Source organism: Protopterus annectens, chromosome 1.part1, assembly GCF_019279795.1.
Source record: "Protopterus annectens isolate FY-2018-M chromosome 1.part1, PAN1.0, whole genome shotgun sequence".
Classification (NCBI taxonomy): Eukaryota; Metazoa; Chordata; order Ceratodontiformes; family Protopteridae; genus Protopterus; species Protopterus annectens.
Window position 1 is genome coordinate 515,180,640 of NC_056726.1, and position 7,101 is coordinate 515,187,740.

Here is a 7,101-nt window from a genome sequence, read left to right on the forward strand (position 1 = left end):
TTCCAATTTTTTCAGCTGAATGCAATAAATCCTGTAACTCTATTTTCCACACAGTCAGAAATCAACATCATTTTCTGTTTAAGTAAGCCCATGACATGCTACTGATATTTAAGCATATGAAATTAACAGTTTAAAGCCCCGATTGCCAAGGTTGCAGACGTGTAAACCTTCTTACCCCATCTATCCAGCGCCCTGGAGTCTCTATTAGAAGGAGTAGGATTTTTAGCAGTAGAAGCCTTAACACCCTTGGGGTCCTGAGAAATTGTTTCAGGGTCAGCAGCAGGGTTTTTAAAAATGAATTTGTGGGAGTCAGGAACCCTGTAATATCTGTCTGGCTTACTAGGAGTCGGAGGCAGGGAATCAGGAGCCATGCTGGATTCTGAGAAAACATCATCAACAATGTCTAAAACAGGAGGTATAGCCAAAGGCCTATGCTGAGGAAGAAGGAAATCCCTAAGCCTCTTTTTGAATTCTGAAAATTCCTGACTCGCCCAATGAAAATGTTCCCTTAAGGTATGCAAAGTTTCTCCAAAAGAAAAATCATCAGGAGGAGAAGCAGAAGGGATGGATTCTTCTGCATCAGAGTCCTCATAAGGTGGAATAGATAATTCCTGATCAGAAGAGGAATCAGAAAAAATGGAAACCTGATCTGAAGATTCATAATCAGTGCCTTGCCTAGGGCCTCTTAGTAGGAGGGGGTTGGGAGCCCCTGATCAAGGTAATTAAATCCTCAGCCATTTTGATCATTTGTTTTTTAGGCATAGGGGCCTGTGCACGTGGCCCAAGCATCGGGTTTTTTAGACACAGAAGTTGTTTTTGGCCTTGGTTTTGAAGATGGCGTCAGTTTAATATACAAATCTTTAGGCCTGAAAACACCCTCAGAAGCCGGTGCCTGCTCAGGGGCTCCGGACCCATCTAAGGTAGAGACATCCGCGGGTTCAATAGTGTCTCGCGGCATACCGGACTCCGAATGGGTCTCAGTAGAGGCCTGCAAATCAAAAGTAGTGGGTATCAGGGGCTTGCGAAAGCACCTCACTGAGTACCGGCGACTTGCTTAGGAGAAGCTCCGTTGGTTTTGGACCTCGACAGTCTGTCTCGGTCTTTTTCTTTGCTTTTTTTGTGAATTCCGGTAGTCGGATTGCTAACCGACGATATTTCTGGATAGTTAAATCTTGAGCCAAAATATTTAGATGCAAAAATGTACCGACGCTTAATAGTGCGTTGGTTATATTTAGCACAAAACCAACAGCAAGGCATGTTGTGGTCAGGGCCTAGGCAAGGAATACAGTACAAATGAAAATCCTTATGAGGTATTTGCTTCCCACAAGTAATACAATTATTAACTTTTACTGACATCGTTAAGGAGCAAGAAAATTTTCCCCAAAGGGGTACTTAGCTTTAGGTTGAAGACTTCAGTTCTGAAACTCAAAAATAAAATTTCAGGAGTCGGCCGACCAGCACTTGCGAACTGCTTCTGCTTCGGGCACTGCGCAGCAAGAAAGACTGAAGAAAATGGTGTTGGCTGCATGTTTTATACCCCTGACGTCATGGAAGAAGGGACAGCAACCGGCACAGGACCCAAGACTTTGTTAATCAGGCCGATTGAGGGCAACCTGCCAGCAGATTACCCAAATGTAATGACTGCAACAGTGAAACACGAAAAACATCTGTGACTTAGTGCCTGAGTTAGAAAGCTCAGAAATGAGCTAAGTGGCTTGAGAATGGTCATATGCGCTTTGTAGTTTATAGCCCTGCGATGGCCCCTCTTAGCCCCAAGTCAGTAGTCAAGAAGCCCCAATCCTCAACACTGACACTGGTGAGAGGAAGTCACTAAAAACAGGAATAGATTTACACAACATTTCAAATGCATCTTTCTGCATCAAACACAATTTCCCCCAAGTGAACATGCTCCACTGGAACTGGACTTTATGTTTCTCTAGATCCCAAGACCCACCTTGGAGCACTGTGTACCAGTTCCAAGTATCTGACAAACACACTTGACTATTTCATTACACACACACACACACACACACACACACACACACACACACACACACACACACACACACACACACACACACCTGGGAAAGGCCAACACAGATTCACCAGCTGTGTCCCCTCTCTCCAGATTAGAGGGTAGCTGCCACCAACCAACTACTCTAAGGCTCTTACAAGGGGTAGCCAATTATACTGTGCCAAATTAATACTGATATGAATGGTAAAGTGTGACCAAAGCAATAAGGCTTTTCAGATTGACCACAGTGACTAAAATAAGCACACGTACTCTCAAGATATTAGAAGTACTCAATAAAAGACCAGTCACAAGTATAAAAATATTTAATAATGGCTAATAAAAACAGAAAACAGGAAAATACTTAATATTTAGTTACATTAAACCGAGTTTTCAGTCACAGGAAATATAAAATAACAGAGTTGGATAGAATCTCATATGCAGAAAAAGAAATACTAAACTAATCTCATGGTACTTTTCCTAACTAAACTAAAGAAAATTCCAGAACTTCCACTGAGTGACCTCCCAAACCCCTTGTATCAGAGGCACATGGGATATATGCAAATGATGCAACGCTTGGTGAATTCTGCTTGCCAATGATAGGAAGAGCCGACATCGAAGGATCAAAAAGCGATGTCGCTATGAACGCTTGGCCACCACAAGCCAGTTATCCCTGTGGTAACTTTTCTAACACCTCCTTCTTATAACCTAAAAAGCCAGAAGGATCGTGAGGTCCCACTTTCACGGTCTGTATTCACACTGAAAATCAAGATCAAGCGAGCTTTTGCCCTTCTGCTCTACGGGAGGTTTCTGTCCCCCCTGAGCTCGCCTTCGGACACCTGCATTACTCTTTGACAGGTGTACTGCCCCAGTCAAACTCCCCACCTAACACTGTTCCTGGAGCGGGTTGCGCTTGGAGCCAGAACCAAGAGACCCGGCGGGGCTTGCCCCCCCCCCACCTCACCGGATAAGTGAAAAAACGATGAGTAGTGGTATTTCACCAGCAGCCGAAGCCTCCCACTTATTCTACACCTCTCATGTCTCTTCACAGTGCCAGACTAGAGTCAAGCTAAACAGGGTCTTCTTTCCCCGCTGATTCTGCCAAGCCCATTCCCTTGGCTGTGGTTTCGCTAGATAGTAGGGTAGGACAGTGGGAATCTTGGTCATCCATTCATGCACGTCACCAATTAGATGATGAGGCATTTGATCACCTTAAGAGAGTCATAGTTACTCCCGCTGTTTACCCGTGCGTCCTTGAATTTCTTCACTTTGACACGCAGAGCACTGGGCAGAAATCACATCATGTCAACACTGTCTCGGGCCTTTGCAATACTTTGTTTTAATTAAACAGTTGGATTCACCCGGTCTGCACCAGTTCTAAGTCAGCTGCTAGCTGCCAGACGATGTGGGATGCCGGTCGGGAACCAGAGCCCGCCACAGTCTGGGTGATGCACAGGAAGGGCCTGGCGCGCATCAAGAGTCGCCGCAGCTGTCCCCCGGACCCCCTATGGGGGGAGCGTGACGAGGGGGTGACGCCTCATCCAGCCACAGCACACGCCCAGCCCCACTTCATGCCCGTGCCCGACCGACGCATCCTTTAGAACCAATTCTTACCCCGAAGTTACAGATCTGGCTTGCCAACTTCCCTTACCTATACTGTTCTAACATGCCAGAGGCTGTTCACATTGGAGACCTGCTGTGGATATGGGTATGGCCTGGCGCGAGACTTGCACCCTCTCTGCTGGATTTTCAAGGGCCGGCGAGAGCTCAACTGACGCCGCCGGAGCCCCAATGCTTCCCAGGGCAGGGCCCCTCTCTCGAAGCAAACCCATTCCAGGGCACCCTGCCCTTTAGAAAGAAAAGAGAACTCTCCCAGGAGCCTCCACCGGCTTCTCCGGGATCGTTTGAGTCACCGCACTGGACGCCACGAGGCACCTGTCTCCGCCGCTTTGGATTCGGGGAGCTGAATCCAACTCCCTTTTGATCAGCTGAGGGCGACGGAGGCCATCACCCATCCCTCTGGAATGGCGCTCGCCTATCTCTTAGGATCGACTGACCCATGTTCAGCTGCTGTTCACATAGAACCCTTCTCCAGTTCGGCCTTCAGAGCGCTCGTTTGAATATTTGCTATAACCACCACGATCTGCACCCCGCGGCGGCGCCACACGGGCCCTTGCCCTGGGCTTCAGTGCCACCGCGGCGACCTTCCTACTTGTCATGGGATAGCCCCCTTGGCTCCCAGCGCTGGCGATGGCCGGGTATGGGCCCGATGCTCCAGCACCATCCATTTTCAGGGTTAGTTGATTCGGCAGGTGAGTTGTTACACACTCCTTAGCGGATTCTGAATTCCATGGCCACCGTCCTGCTGTCTATATAAACCAACACCTTTCCTGGGATCTGATGAGCGCTGGCATCGGGTGCCTTAACCTGATGTTCGGTTCATCCCGCAGCACCATTTCTGCTTACCAAAAGTGGCCCACTGGGCGCTCGCATTCCATGCCCGGCTCCAAGCCAGCGAGTCAGGCTTCTTACCAATTTAAAGTCTGAGAGTAGGTTGAGATCGTTTCGGCCCCAAGACATCTAATCATTAGCTTTACCAGATAAAACTGCGACCGCCGAGTGCTAGCTATCCTGAGGGAAACTTCGGAGGAAGCCAGCTACTAGATGGTTCGATTAGTCTTTCGCCACTATACCCAGGTCGGATGACCGATTTGCACGTCAGGACCGCTACGGACCTCCACCAGAGTTTCCTCTGGCTTCGCCCTGCTCAGGCATAGTTCACCATCTTTCAGGTCCCACCAGGTGGGATCCCACCTCAGGCACACACAGGCCCTCACTTTCATTGCACCGTGGGGTCTCCTGCCCACCCTCGGACTCACGCACCTGTTAAGACTCCTTGGTCCATGTTACAAGATGGGATGGGTGGGTCACAGGCGTCACTGCGGACCCAAGGGCACCTGAGGTGGGCCTGCCCGCAGGACGCTGTTGGGCCACACTGAGGGCAGTCCGGCCCAGTCACAGTCCCACCGGGGGTTGGGGGCGGCGGTGGTCATCTCCCACGACCCCCAGGGCACAGCAAGAGCCGATGCCACAGGGTGTAACACTCCTCTCCGGGGTGGGGAGCCACTTTCCACAAGGCCTTCCTAGCCGACCCGGAGCCGGTCGTGGGGCACCGTCACGGAGGAAGTGTTCCAGACAGTGGCCGGCACGCCTGGGGAGGGGATCAGCCTTGCCGGGTGGCTGGGTTGAATCCGCCGGGCAGACCGCGCGGATCCCACCTATTTACTTCTGAACGGTTTCACTCCCTCTTGAACTCTCTCTTCAAAGTTCTTTTCAACTTTCCCTTATGGTACTTGTCCGCTATTGGTTTCGTGCCGGTGTTTAGCCTTATATGGAGTTTACCACCAGCTTTGGGCTGCATTCACAAACAGCCCGACTCCGGGAAGACCTGATCCAGAAGTGCAGGGGGCCGCCACCGGCCTCACACCATCCGTGGGTGAGCCGGGAAGACGGGTTTCCGTACACCACATATCCCTGCGCCCGTCGCCCATGCGGGGATTTGGTGCCGGCTCTTCCTTCGCCATAACTGAGGGAATCCTGGTTAGCTTCTTTTCCTCTGCTTAGTTGTTGTGTCTTTAAATTCGGCAGGTTGCCACGTCTGATCTGAGGTCGTGGTCCGATCGTGGTTGCGGGGGGTGGTGGGGGCCTCAGGGTTGGACAGACTACCTGCTGTCCTCACCTGGCCACCACTCGCTTGCCCCCGCCACCAGATTCTGGGCAGAAGATGGGAGACGCGGCCCCAGCATGTCCAGCATGTGGGAGCTGGGCGTGCATCGGGCTCTGCCCTAGGAGGGCAGCCCGGTGGCGGTACCACCAACAGCCTCTGGGGGGGGGGGGCAGGCCGGACGCATGCCTGCTCCCTTCCCGGCTCGGGGTGGCAGGGGACTCCTCCTCCTTTCGCATCTCTCCCTGGGGGGATGGGGTCCTGCGACAGGCTCCCTCGACTCCCCGGCCGTGCCCTCGACGGGGGCCGGACAACCCCAGGGGCGACTGAAGACACGGCGACCCTCAGACAGGTGTAGCCCAGGAGTAACCCAGGGCAACAAAGTTAGCTGAAACACCTGATGTTCATAAGGATCATTTGCATATATCCCATGTGCCTCTGATACAGGAGGTTTGGGAGGTCACTCAGTGGAAGTTCTAGCTTTGCTGGAGTTTTCATTTTGTTTTTACTGATTGTTGTTTGGGATATTTTTGCAGTAACCCTAATGATAATGGACATCAGCTGGGTATAACAGCCCTGTGTTTCTAATGTTTAGTCACTCTGCTTGTGCTGTGCTGATGAGGTCATAACAAGGCTGAAATATGCATATTCACAGTTAGTTGGGTTTGGCTTTATTGGTCTGAAATTGTCCATTAAAACGACGAAAAAAGTCATTGGCATTCAGAATTGCCAATTAGCTGAAACACCTGATGTTCATAATGATCATTTGCATATATCCCATGTGCCTCTTATACAAGAGTTTTGGGAGGTCACTCAGTGGAAGTTCTAGCTTTGCTGGAGTTTTCATTTTGTTTTTACTGAATGTTTTTTCAGACCTACTCAATTATTCTTTTAGTTTGTTGTTTGGGATATTTTTACAGTGACCCTAATGATAATGGACATCAGCTGGGTATAACAGCCCTGTGTTTCTAATGCTTAGTCAAACACTCTGCTTGTGCTGTGCTGATGAGGTCATAACAAGGCCGAAATATGCATATTCACAGCTAGCTGGATTTGGCTTTATTGGCCTGAAATTGTCCATTAAAATGATGAAACAAGTCATGGGGATTCAGAATCGTCAACTGGCTGAAACACCTGATGTTCATAAGGATCATTTGCATATATCCCATGTGCCTCTGATGCAAGAGGTTTGGGAGGTCTAGCTTTGCTGGAGTTTTCATTTTGTTTTTACTGATTGTTTTTTCAGTGACTTTCTCACTCATTGTTTTAGCTAAACTAAAGAGAAACTGTCCCTAGTTAACTCACCTAATATCGCAAGGCAAGATGTACTGCTGAGATGCTTACTTCCACAAGGCAAGATGAGATT

General features: G+C 49.7%; 1 protein-coding gene and 1 pseudogene across 6 annotated transcripts in view; both read right to left on the reverse strand.

Moving 5' to 3' along the window:
• BCLAF1 (BCL2 associated transcription factor 1) overlaps positions 1-7,101 on the reverse strand; it is a 1,196,126-nt gene that overhangs the window by 58,984 nt on the left and 1,130,041 nt on the right. The window lies entirely within an intron of this gene.
• LOC122817621 lies at positions 2,200-5,683 on the reverse strand (annotated as a pseudogene).